Consider the following 13250-nt stretch of genomic DNA (forward strand, 5'->3'; position numbering starts at 1 on the left):
GCAGTAGAGTATGTTCTAGAAGGACAAATACACTTGCCACTCTGTTATGTAAATTTTTGCACCTTTTCAGTGTTGCAGTACAGTGTGTAAGCTAGAGAACAGTGAAAAGGAAAAGGCGAGAAGAACAAAATGAGTTAAAATATAGTGTAGTTGTAAAGGATGTCTTGGGAATTCTTATCTGACAATAATAGATGCCAGGTTAGAGCAATCCACAAGCATTCAAACAAATCAACCAGAGATTTTACAGATCTTTATTTGGAATAATGTAATTAGTAATGAAACTAAGATTTCACTACTCTATTTCCTTTTGATTACCTTCCTCCAAGTTTAAACTAATGGGGCTAGATAGTAATCTCCCTTATACCACCATCAATTCATACTAATATTGCTCTCAGAGAATAGCAACACACTGCAGTAGCCTGATTACAATGAATGTATTCCCTTTGAGCACAATACTCAATAACCTCGGAGGGACTGCTGACACAGAACAAGCGTAAAAATTCACTTTCAAAATACAGAATACTGTAATAGGAGCATAGGGTTCTTCTAAAGGTTTGAAAATAACAGATCCAAATAATCTTTATGTAATACACAGAGAAACTACATATGGCTTCCATAAAATATTTATCACAAATCTATATCACCTTATATTTTGCATTTTTAATTTCCCCCCCTATACCTCTTTCAAGATATTATTCTTTTTCAGGTAGTAGAACAAATGCTGAGGAGAAACCTAAACCCTACAGAGGCAGGTCCCTGCAAGAGCTCAGAGAGGAAGAGATGTCATGGCTACATAGGGAGACAAGTTAAAACTCACCACAACTGAAGAGGGGCCAATGACCGTAGCATGAACCTGTCATAAAACATTGCTGGGAGAGAAGCCTCAATTAGCATGGGGACAACTTCAGATGGGAGAAACAGCCACATATGAATGCAGGGATCTAAGAGTACTTTGAAGCTCTCAATAACTTCTCCTAGAATCCATACATATACACTGTGAGATTATAAGTGAGTATTTCTGACAAATAGATGCACCCAAGAGATTTTGATGCCCTTTTTCTGAATGAACAATGCTGAGAACTGAAAGCTTATGTGACTAAAGTTAAGGGAGTTATTTTCCACAGGATTCAGATGCAACTGTATTTTCACTCATAATATAGCTGACTCTAAAGTTACATATAAAGAAATACTAATTCATATATCAGAAGCCTCTGAGCTTCACTGTAGTAACAAAGATACACCCCAAAACCTCACAGGGAGATTATAATTAAAAGAAGCAGTAAGTATAATCCACAATAACATGTAAGTTCAAAAGAGATATTTGAAATGGGACAATGCCTTTGAAATACGAGTGGTAGTTGTCTATCACAGGGCAACAAACACTGAGGTAATGGATAAACATGCAGACAGAAATCCCAATCTCTAGCACTGCACAAAGCAAAAGCTGTTAAATTAGAGAAGATACTTAGGGAGCCTGCCCTACACACACCATTATGAAGGAACATACTAAGAGACTGGACTACTTCTGGAGAAGACACTCAACCTTCACACTCTGCCTACAGCTTATGCATCACAGTAGTCAACATTTAACCACTTGAAATTAAGACTCTATTTAGATACAGTATTCTAGGACTCTGGAAAGGATTCACAATTGGACAAGTAGGGGATTTAAAAGGGTTCTCTGTTGTCTCCCAACTGCGTTACCTCAACAGCACACTCATCAGATGATTTCAAGCCCACTTCCTTATTAAAAAGGACCAGCTACATCACTTTTTCCACAGCAGAAAGAGGACATGAAACACAAGAGGTAGACTGGCCTAGAGACAGTCAACATCATAAAACTAGACTTGGAAAAGTTTTTACTCTCACCTCTTGGAAGTTAACTGAAGTCCTTAAAGCCACAGAGCAATTCCTCAGAAAATATCATGTTGCATAGCTACCAGTATAATAGTTCAGAAGTTACAGTATTTCCCTTCAGTTCATTAGCTGGGTACAGGAAACAATGTCCTTCTGAAATAAAGGACACAGATGGGAAGATTTCTAGTCTTTCTTCCAGAAAAACTTTAAGGCTTGTGTTTTGAAGGTAGATGGAATACCACACATGAAGCCTCTTAATTTAATGCCTCCTTTAAAAAAAATCTTCAGCTGATGACATTTTAATTTGCACCAAATGTTTTTGTGTCTGTCTCCATACTGCTCATCCTAGACAGAACTTTGTTAGAGTGAGTTGTCCTTTTAGCCAGCTCTGCAGCCAAGGTTCTCTTTAAAGCAGTGAAAATGGAAAAACATGTGGCCTGTAAGGAAACACAACAGGAACTGACTACACATCTAAGTTACTTCTTGAGAAGTGGCTTTTCCATGGAAGTATTTCCAATAATGAACTCCAGCAAATTTCCATTTTGCTATTTAAAGGGCCTGGCACTGTGGTTTCAACAGATGTGCCATAACACCAACTGTTCACATCACATGAAAACCAAACCTTTTTAGAAAAGCAACTTCATTGTACTTCACTGAGAAAAGTGGTGCCTACTAGGAACTAGAAAAAGCAGTATTTTCCCCATAGAATGGTTAGGTCTTAAAAGGTCTGAAACATATCAGCAGCTCTTGGATCTCAAATACAGTTTAGCCACGACAGAGCATAACACATGTCCTGTGGTTATAAAACACCATGTGCTCTCCACTATTAGTATTTTACACTTCCTATCCTCCCATTATCTAATTTCTATTGTGTAATGTCCTAATTATAGGTTTCAGGCTCTTTTTCTAATTACTTTAGTGTCATCAGAAACAATTGCTTCTGCTTACACTACTACCTTACCACAGATTTATACTGCCTTTACAATGTCTAGAAAAAATAAAACAGACCACCAATTAACAATCCAATCTCACAAGAGATAACCCACAGCTTACTAGTGTGGTGAGGAGTTAGCAACACAGCTGTCATAAGCACCTTGCAAGATCAGAAAACTATGCAGAAACAAAGACAATATAAGACATTACACTCAAATTAGAGCACGAAGGAATTTATCCTAGGATAAGTCACTCTTAACAGTTTCATGGAAAGATCTTGAACTGCACAAGTATTTAAAAAAAGAAAATGTATTATAAAATAATGAAGGAAAAAAATTCCTTCACTGAATCATAATGGCAGCAAGAGTAGTTAATTCTCTTTGTTTCACCTTTCTTCTTTGTCCTGCAAGATTACTTTCACCCCTTGTTCCTACACAGATTTGGTTCCAAGGAGCTGCATGGCCAAGGATCTCTTGTTACTACTTCTCTGAACAATAGGTGCCAAACTACAGAAAACCTGAAAACAAAAGTAAGTAAATCCCACTTCATCTCCCTGCAGCTAGGAACACTAGTTAAAAGGAACAGCTGTATAGACACCCTTGCCCTGGTAGAATGCAGTGTTACTGTAACTGAAGATACTGCTTTGTTAAGAGAAGCAAATAGTCACATGGACATGGAAAACGGGAAATCACCACATGGAGGTTCTCAGCTACATACAAAAACATACAGCTAAACCCTCTGCCTGCACATTTCAAGGAAACAGTGAGGGCTCATGTCTTCTTCAAAAACTTAGTCACATTTCAGATAAAATTAAATGGCATTTCAAGTGCTTTGCTTATACACAAAACTATTGCAATGAAGCCAAAGGCACTGGGAGGGAAGCAGGGAGAGCAGAAGGGCACTCGGTTAGAAACAGGGCACGCATTTACACTTTACTCTGGAGCATGCAGAGATCCTGGTTAACCCAGTGTTACCATAATCAAATCCTTCCTTAACAACTTTGACACAATTTTACACAGCCATGGAATAACATACACCTCTTCACAACACACACCTTCCATGTTGAAAAGACAGGTAGGATTCATCACTTGTTCTTATGATACCCTTGCTTTCAATTGTCCTGTAAATGGGAAACCTTCAGGACAGACTCAAAAAGGACAAAATACCATTAGAAGGGATTATCTTCCTCTCTACTGCATTCAAGATGCAAATGAATCCTCCTAAATCATCCAACTTAGAAAATGGTGCTTGGTTTTCTCTTCCCCTTACTGTGGGACTATACATGTTATGATTAACATCTTTCTGAGTCTGCCTTGACCAAGTGCATAGGAAAGCTTTACAAAATAACCAGCTTCTGTATTCACAATTTCATTAGCAACACAGGAGAACAGAAAAAGTTCTTACCATGCCAGGGTGGTCCACTTCATAGCTAAGAACCCAAGAAAACATACAGACACATAAACACTTAACCTAATCTAATTCCCCACCTGCAACAGGCAGTTTATACCCTCCGAGCTGCCAGTTCACCAAGTCCCTCCCTTCCTCCTTTTAGCTCCCGGGACTCACCTGGTGGCAATTGGCAGCTCCTTGATTGAATTCAGCAGAAAACCAAGCAGCAGAGGCAGGGGAAAGGAGGTGCTTTGAGTTACTGCATAAACTCAGCTGTGTTGCCTACTGACTGATGAATGACAATTCACAAAACCTAAGTGGAAAGAGTCAGATCAGGAAACTATTTCTATACTTAACTGTTGAACAACGAGGCTTGCATTTAATGGATTATTACTGACCTGAAACTCTCTTTTCTCTGTTGCTGACTCCCACAATATGACAGGAATATTATCCAAGGCTATATCTGTCCAGTGGATAAGAGAACAGAACAGCAGAAAGCTCTTAGATTTGCCTGTACTTGAAAAGTGTCCCAGGAAGGAAAACCAGCAGTATCTGGATTCCTTCCTGGTTTAAGTGAAACAAATCTATTCAAAATAAGTGCTCACAACTGGAACAAGAGAATATGAGACACTGATGAGAAAATGGAGTAGAGAACTGACCAAAGAGATATGAACCCTTTATCCAAGTAGAAAACGGCACCTCTGCCAGCTGTCCATTGCTCCCCACACATCTCTCTATTCCCTTAATAGCAAAGAGGATTGGGATCCCATATAGTAATGACAGTGAAGACCTCTTTGGCCTCATCCACTTTGGGCTCTGACTGGATTCAAATGTGTCTGGAAAAAAGATTAACAAGGAATAACCAGTACTGCTGTAGTTGGCTTGTCAGCAGAAGAAAAAAAAAATGCATTAAATCAACATTTTAGAGATAGGTCTGAGACTTAAGAGATTTTTTCTACAGTGACTTACAATCCCCTCTTTTCTTTGGCAATTTTCACAAGATATAAAGTTCTTAAGGGCTTCAGAGCTTGTCTGAATATCAAGTGATTAATCTAGTTTTCTATTTGTCTATATTCATATTTTCAGCCACAGTAAATGGAAAATAATAGAGGCTAGATATGAAGAGCATAAACACAGCTGTGTAGTGAAGGTCTTCTAAAACCATCCCAGTCTGTCAGTTCATAGGTGAAGAATAGTCAGTAGTAGACACTTTGCTATTCATGCTGCCCTACGACTACAACAGCCTTTCAAGTGGACCCTCATATTTTGGTAAACATGAGTTTTACTAAAGACCAATGATCATTTCTGACAGTCATTAATTATATAAATGACAGGGTGTTGTGTGTCTCAGCCACCAACTTCTCTAGTTCTGTTAGACTTTGATATTATAATTATCTTTATTCATCTCTGCAAATAGACAACTCTTCCTTTGGAAGCTACAGATTTTTTGCTAATTTCTTCATACACTTGAGTTTCAATAAATGGATATGCCACTTACTGTGCTTAATCTAATAAAATTTCTTTGTCTTGCAATTTACTGAACCAAGATTTAGCACTTGGTCTAACACCCTCAGTCTCACTGTGACAGCTGGCGCTGTTATCATAGAAGACCAAGTCTAGGCCTTGGCCCCGTGTTCAGTAAACCACAAGTGCAAATTTAAAAAGTGTTGTTATTCCTTCTCCTGAGCCTCTACTAGCAAGCAGTCTTCCAATCTTCCAATCTGTTACAAGCATGCCAGCATAAATGCTTGTTGAAGTTCTGTACACAATGGTCACTACATCTCGATTCCAGGGCACAGAACTTCATCTGCAGAGCCAGGTGACCAAAGGGAGGGATCCTGGGGGAGAGCCTGGCAGGCAGACACGTGGATCTCTACACCCTTGGTTCATGTGTTAAAAGGCTACGAGATCCAGTGTGAAGCACAGCAGAGCAATGCTAAATAGAAACTGCTTCAAAAGTTTTCAGAGCATGATAGGATCAGAACTTTTACAACTCACAGCCAATAATAATGGTTATACACCTTCAAATTTTTTGCAGCAAGAAAATGGCAACCCCTCATATTAGCTGACAGCCATGGGGACCTCTGTCTATCATTAAGTGTATCAGTCTTGATTTGTTCAAGCTGATTGTCAAAGATTTATGCAGTATCCAAGACGACTTACTAATTTCTTTCCAAAGGTTTCCAGCATTAGTTGTCTGAGAAAAAGAGCATATGAACAATCTTCATTTAAAGGAGCTGAACTAAAAAACAATGTAGTTATTAGTAAAAGTAGCAAAGTGTCATGACGAGACACTTATTTAGAACATGAGATTACATCAATCACCATACCATTTGCACCTAAAAAACAGCTATGTAATGCAGCTCAAGTCGGCATACACATAAATCTAAATGTGGCTAATCACATTAACTGTCCACACAAAATGAAATTACCTGTGACTAATACTAACACAGATGAAACTGAAGAAAATTATTTGAGTGCAACATGAGCATCTCTTTGGGCTGCACTCAGTTTCTCACTGGTTTGGAGGCAAGGCCGTTAAGAAAAATAGGACCCTTATGCTCAACAAGGCTGAAAGCTCAGCAAGCACACACACATTTTGTCAAAAGACAAATTGTTCAGTATTTTGCAAATATTGTTTTGCCCTCTGAAGGACAGTTATTTGGTTTGATACATATCCATGATCTCCAGGGAACTACACAGAAACAAAGGTGCAGATAAAGACAGAGAGAACAGTAATGAAGTCAGATGTCCTGTGGTCCTGATGATATGCTTTCAGGTCACAAAGTAACTACTTCTAACAGCATTTTACTTAGTAGAGATAGACACAGCTCAGGAGTAGAAAACTGGAGATGTCTGTGAAAAAAGCAAAAAAAAAAAAAAGCCTTTTCTTTTCTTAAAAAAGCAATTTATACCATTCTGAGGATGTAGTTGAACATACAACCATATCCTCATCAAAGACTTTAGGTAAGGGCTAACAGGTGCTCACCCACAGGTGAGTATTTCAGGTAGAGGGACAGGTTACAAAGATCTGGTGCTTCCTGAACGCACATCATCACCACTGTGGGCTATTGTTGTATAAGAAAGGAGTATCCCCAGCTAGACATGCATTGTGGTGCTGGGGATATTAGTGACTACCTTAGGATGTGTGATTAAAACATTATGCTTTTTCTACTGGTAGGCATTAAGAAAAAGAAAGCAGGTTCCCAGCCTCCTCATATGAACACACAGGAAGTACAATTTGATGCCACATGTATTAACCACATGAAGTAGCCTTAAGAAGCAACTACAGATACCATGACAAATGCATGTTATGCCAGAGACAAGGGATAGTTCAGTAGGTTTTTCTGAGTCTGAACTCTACTGAACAAATGTCCCTTATCAAACAGTCTGGAAAATAATAGCCTCACACCTCTTCAAGCTGCACAGGCGTTAATGTAGAGACAAGGAGAGATGACCAGGGTGGCTTCAAATTTACATCATCAAAACTAGTTCAAGCAGGAACTAGAAATCAGAACAGATTACTGCAGCCATGTAAGACCTCTTTTTCTAAAGCTAGGAAAAGAAAGAAATGTCCTAGAACATCTGAGCTGTATAAACCATTTTCCAGTACTCTTTTGAATAAAACACAGTGAAACGGACTGTATCTAGAGAAACTGAGACGTAGATGGAGTACCAGCCAATAGTATATGTTTAAAAGCAACAGCCTCATTCAGCCAAAGAATTCTTTTTTGATATTTTTGTTGTTTAAATGAGGAAGAGAGAAGCTACTGGCAGCCTGCCATTGTAATGTGATATCTTGGCAGGAAAACACTTTGTGTTATATCACAACCATATGGTGGTGGGAAAGATTTTTTTCTATTAAGTTTCTGTAATAATCTGTTCCTATTTTTAATACAGCCTTTCGGCATAAGATGAGTATATTTGCTTCTCAGTTCTGTCACAGGAGTTATTAATGTACAGCTACACTTTTATACCTAATAATGGTAAATATTAAAACATTGTATTTTCAGAGGTACAATTAGGTCTTCTGTTGTGAAAAGGTAAATGAGCCCACTGATGGAATGGAGCTTCTGGGAAGAGATAACCCTAGTTTCCCACAGGATGGCACTCCTTTTTTTTTTCTAACACTAATGGATGAGAATACTCAAGTAGGTATGATTAAATGAGGTCTGGTTTTCTTTGGTAACAGAGGAAACAGGAAGATATGTGGGAAGTTGTCACTTGCATTTCTGTCCTTAGCAGCTCAGCTCCATTTTAGGAACAGCAACAATAAATAGATTTCCTATTGCTAGTATAAAGTCAGGGCAAGTGAATGCTATAAGCAACTGAATCTTTCATACATTCTTAGGACAGGTTCCTTCTCTGGCCCAGCTGACTTTCTCCCTCAACATGTCTAGAAATCAGCAGGTAAAAACATTAATGAATTCAATTTTTTTAGATTTATATGTCTGCACTTTGACTTTCCTGTTAGGATAAGCCTCTTATCAGTATGAGGGCACAAACGAACTTTTGGCATGTGAATACTCCCCAGAATCCAGTAGCAAACATGTTTTTTTTACTATTCTGCTCATGTTTCTAACTTTTTCAGTCTTCTATCTTTGCAACACAAAAATAAATAAAAGTACACAGAATTTCTTTTTCATTACCAGTAATCCAAACACCACCATAATCACTTTTGCAATCACCTTTTTTGCCAAGGAAGCTGAAATACAAGATAAGACACAGAGGTACTTATCTAACAAAACTTTTTCCAGCACAGCAAATAAATTTCCATTAAGGGTTCCTGAGGCAGATGCCTGCAGGATCCTAGTTCAGGCCACATGAAACCTCTGCAGCTTGCTGTTGCCCAGACAACTCTGCTTGTACTCCCAAGAGTACATAAAGAAGTGGATGGGTACCTGGATTATGCCTCTTCATTGAAGTTCTTTGGCCCTGTACGGCTGCACTGAAGCATAGGAATGAATTAAATAATGCCCCAAAAACTTGCAAGCAGTTGAATGTGAACATCTATGGAGTCATGCAGGCAGAATAGTTTCTGGCATGTTTCTGACCCATGTAAAACAGTATCCTCCCCTACAGCCCCAGGGTGGGTATTCAAGCTGTGATATCCCAGGAAATGTCCCCAGCCAGCAGGAGGAGGCTGGGAAGAAGACTCTTAGGCTCCCCCACCCGCAGTCCTCAAGGCTTTGATATTTTCATAATTTCTAAGAGATTTTAATTTAGTAGGAAATATGTAAACTACGCAATTCACATTGATTTCGGCTCTGAGCTGATGTCAAGAATGAGTTGCACTCCATGATGGAAAAGAACAAAGTCTGGCCCACATTTGAATTTGCCCCAAGTTCTTAATGATATTTTTATGATTTGGACGCCTACAAAAACCAGATAACAACAGAAGTACTGAACTCTAGAATGAAAACCCATAGGGAGGAGTTTGTGAGAAAATGATAGAAAATTCAATTGCTGTGACTTGCATGATGGCAGTGCTGGAGTTTCTTCATGAAACATTACTAGGGCAGGTGCAAATATTAGATTGTTTCAACCAGTGGGTCATAACTTACCTACAGGTTACAATTCAATTTCCTCTACTTTCATAGACTTTCTTGCACTTCTTGGTACGTAACAACCTAAGAGGTTTCTCTTTATGACGTTGAGCACGTGAATGTTATAAAAAATGTTTACAGCAAAATATCCTCAAGAACTATTTACATTACTGCCAGACCTTTTGAGACACTTTGACTAACCTTGTATTTCGAGATCTTCCTTCTTAAAAATGTCCATGCCCCTTGATAAAGCCCTTCACACTTTAGCCAGAAAATGCACATTTTGCTAATATGATGTATTTTTGACTGACAGCTTAGTTTTCAGCCTTTAAAAATATCCATATGCAGTAGTCAAAACATAGCATGCTTGCAGCCCCTTGGAATCTTAATTCCAAGTCTGTATAACTTCCTGTCAAAACTTACAGAGTAAGCAGTAATCAGAAAGATCTACTGTGAGAAAGAGCCAGTTTTGCAGGATCCAGTGAGACAAAAGCAAAGGAAGTTATCTTCTGATTTTACGCAGCAGAGTTGCAAAACAAACAGCTCAGCCTCAAAGCAATGAATCTGAATTGGTCGTGGTATACCTCAATGGAGAATCAATACACTCAGAGAAGTAAATGAGAGATGAAAGAAAGACTTGACTGTAATTTATATTTGTTAATATGGAAATTATGAAAATAAATAATTGCTTTAAAAATACATTAATGGAATTCACTCAGATTTACAGTTGGGATTTGATTCGGTCATTCTTTCTTATAAATAATCCAACAGAGTTCAAGCAGCCTAAAAAAGCACCATTATCAGTAACACTGATGTCTGCTCTGCCTAGTCATGAATTGCCACTCTGCCAGTGAATGAGGCTCTAGCAGTAAGTTACCTAGGAGGCCTCCTCTGCCTTAACTACCAAGCATACCTTCAAGCCAGAATACCTTGAGTAAAGCTTTGTATTCTGCAGACATTATTACCAGCTCTTTCCAAACCTTTGCTTGCAAGTCAGCCATAAATAACAAGGAGAGTTTGCAGCTGTTCCTGTTGAGATCAGTGGTGAAATTTGCTTAAACTTTGCTGCTTCTGGGTGTGTAATGGTACGTGGGATATAGGTGCACTCCAGAATGGCTACAGCAATATAGCAGCTCATGATTCCCACTCGAGAACCTCTGGAGAAGTAAACTGGTATCTCTAGTCCAGGTCACAGGTATAAAGGGAAATGCAAGCCCACTTCATTCCAGTGGTCACCAAATCAAGACATGGTCATTCAAAATGTCCCTGGCACACATGCACAGGGAAAAGAGAAGGTCTGGAGACAGCATGATAGCACGGCAGCATGCTTGTGTGCACAAGAGACAAGAAAGGTTTGTTCAAAACCAACCTGTACTATGCCTAAGAGCAACTTAATCTCTCCTTGTGTTCATTACATTCACTCTCCTCTTTATGTGAAAATGATCATTATGTCCTGCAGAAAAATGTTTAATTATTACTCATTTTCATGGTCACAGCATCAAGTTTTTTCAAAGATGCCTTACAAACTGAGGGGAAAAAAAGGCAAAAAAAACCAAACCAAAGTACCCTGTTATCTAAGAAACTATTGGAATTCTTCAAGTCTCTGGGCATGCATTATGTATTCACCAAGTTTGCTGCTGGTGATGTAAGTTAGAAATTCTCCTGCTGGTTTTGATTACAGCTATAGAGTCACAGATTTGAACACCAGTAGACAATCATTCTTCTGAGCCTGCACATAAATATGTTTCCTTTTTCCTTATCTCATAAACCTTCCACTATGATTACTTCAAAATGAATTCCTGTTTTCTTCAGATTTTCTCCACTTATCATGTTACAATTAACAAAATGTATTCCATCCAACAAAGCTATGTAATTTGCATATTCAAAGGTCACCATACAGGTTAAAGTTATTTAACTATGAAAGAGATTATAATTTCACAATCTTTTTTAATGCAGATAAAATACAAAATTACCTCTGGGTTTTTAATTTGCACATTTACAGACACATGATAAAGAGTTTTACGATAATGGCATAAGCAGCATAACGAACTTTCAATTAGGCTGTGACAGCTCTTCCCTCTAGTCTTTGCATTGTTGTTTTATTATTTAAAACAGTCATCTCTTTAAGGGAGCAACAAAGAATATTACTGCACCCATGCTTTGGAACCAAAGTCGTAGCTTCTCTCAGGAGTGCTACTGCAGTGTCAGCTCACCTGTGCTCTATGTGACATGGAACAGCTCCTTGCCAAGCAGGGTGGGAAAGAGATGGGATCAGATAAATTGGATAAATGGATCATCAGGCTGTGTGGGTGTTCCAGCCACTGAACAGTCCAGATCATTGGGGCAGAGCAGTGATAAATCACAAAGAAAAGTCCAGTGGGTTGCTGTACATCCTTGTGGGGTTTTAAAACTTAATTTTATGTTGAATTTGTACAAACACAATAAATATCCTGGACATTAGATTTAAATTAGTACTGGAAAAAGCAACGCTGACTGAATTTCCTATGAAATGGTAACAAAGTTAAATTCTGTTCCACCATCTAAAAAAATCTTGGCTTACCTTACAGAAAATTAGATACCTCAGCACAACACTTCATCCACCTCAGGTAAACCAGTGCAGCTGAACCAAATCCATTGCAAAGTTGTCCTTTTCTCAGTTAACACCATGGCCACAAACCAATCCACTCTCTTAAAATGAACAAGCAGAGGACAAACATTTCTGAGTATTATGAATTACAACAAAGTCAGTTACTGTCCCTTTTTATCTTGAAAGACAGCCCTGACAAAGTCACGTTTTGTCCCACCTGTCTGCACTTTTAAATAAGAGAGTAATTGATTGCAACAAACCAATTTCTGCAATTCTAGATGTCTATCCAAAGCCTGCAACTGCTACTTGAAAAGTCCTAGAGACACATGCACTAAAAAAAAATAAAAATTTTAGGACTTTAATAAAAAAATAAGATCCTAAAAACCTCCAGAAATTGACACTACTTATTAATCACAGCTAATTTTACATGTCTGCCGACTGCAGTAGATTGCAGCCTTTTCTGGACATATCTGATGAAAAAATATTGCACATCAATGGTGAACTTTTTAGAAATAGACCAGTCTTGAAGTGCATAATTAATAGGCCATACAAAACAACAGCCAAATTACTTATCTTTCAAGCACTCTGGACAGCAAAGAAAAGTGAAAGACAGATGTAGGCACAGGAACCCTTCTTTGAAAGTCACAATTACAGATGATTACAATGTGTCTAGAGTAGCCATTGAGCTATTCTACTGTCAAAAGCTTTACTCTTTTTAGCAGTTGTCTTCCTCATCTTCATTTGCCATGAATCCTGTCCTGGGATTCCCATGCCTGTGACAACAAATAACACAGTGACAGGACCCTCCTTTTTACCCCTTTCTTTAAAGATTTCTACATCTTTTGAGATGCATCTAATTTTACTTTTGTCTCTATTGTAGATTAGTTTATGGGGAAAGGAGAAGAAGAGGTAAACACAACTGACAATTGTGAAGTGAC

At 38.4% G+C, this 13250-nt stretch overlaps 1 protein-coding gene across 1 annotated transcript in view; it reads right to left on the reverse strand.

Moving 5' to 3' along the window:
* CABCOCO1 (ciliary associated calcium binding coiled-coil 1) overlaps positions 1-12298 on the reverse strand; it is a 141177-nt gene extending 128879 nt beyond the window's left edge. The window contains exon 1 of the mRNA XM_021535348.3: positions 12286-12298. The gene's annotated coding sequence lies outside the window, so the exon portion shown is untranslated. The remainder of the gene's footprint in view (positions 1-12285) is intronic.
* Positions 12299-13250: the final 952 nt, after the last annotated feature.

This window comes from Lonchura striata, chromosome 7 (assembly GCF_046129695.1).
Source record: "Lonchura striata isolate bLonStr1 chromosome 7, bLonStr1.mat, whole genome shotgun sequence".
NCBI lineage: Eukaryota > Metazoa > Chordata > Aves > Passeriformes > Estrildidae > Lonchura > Lonchura striata.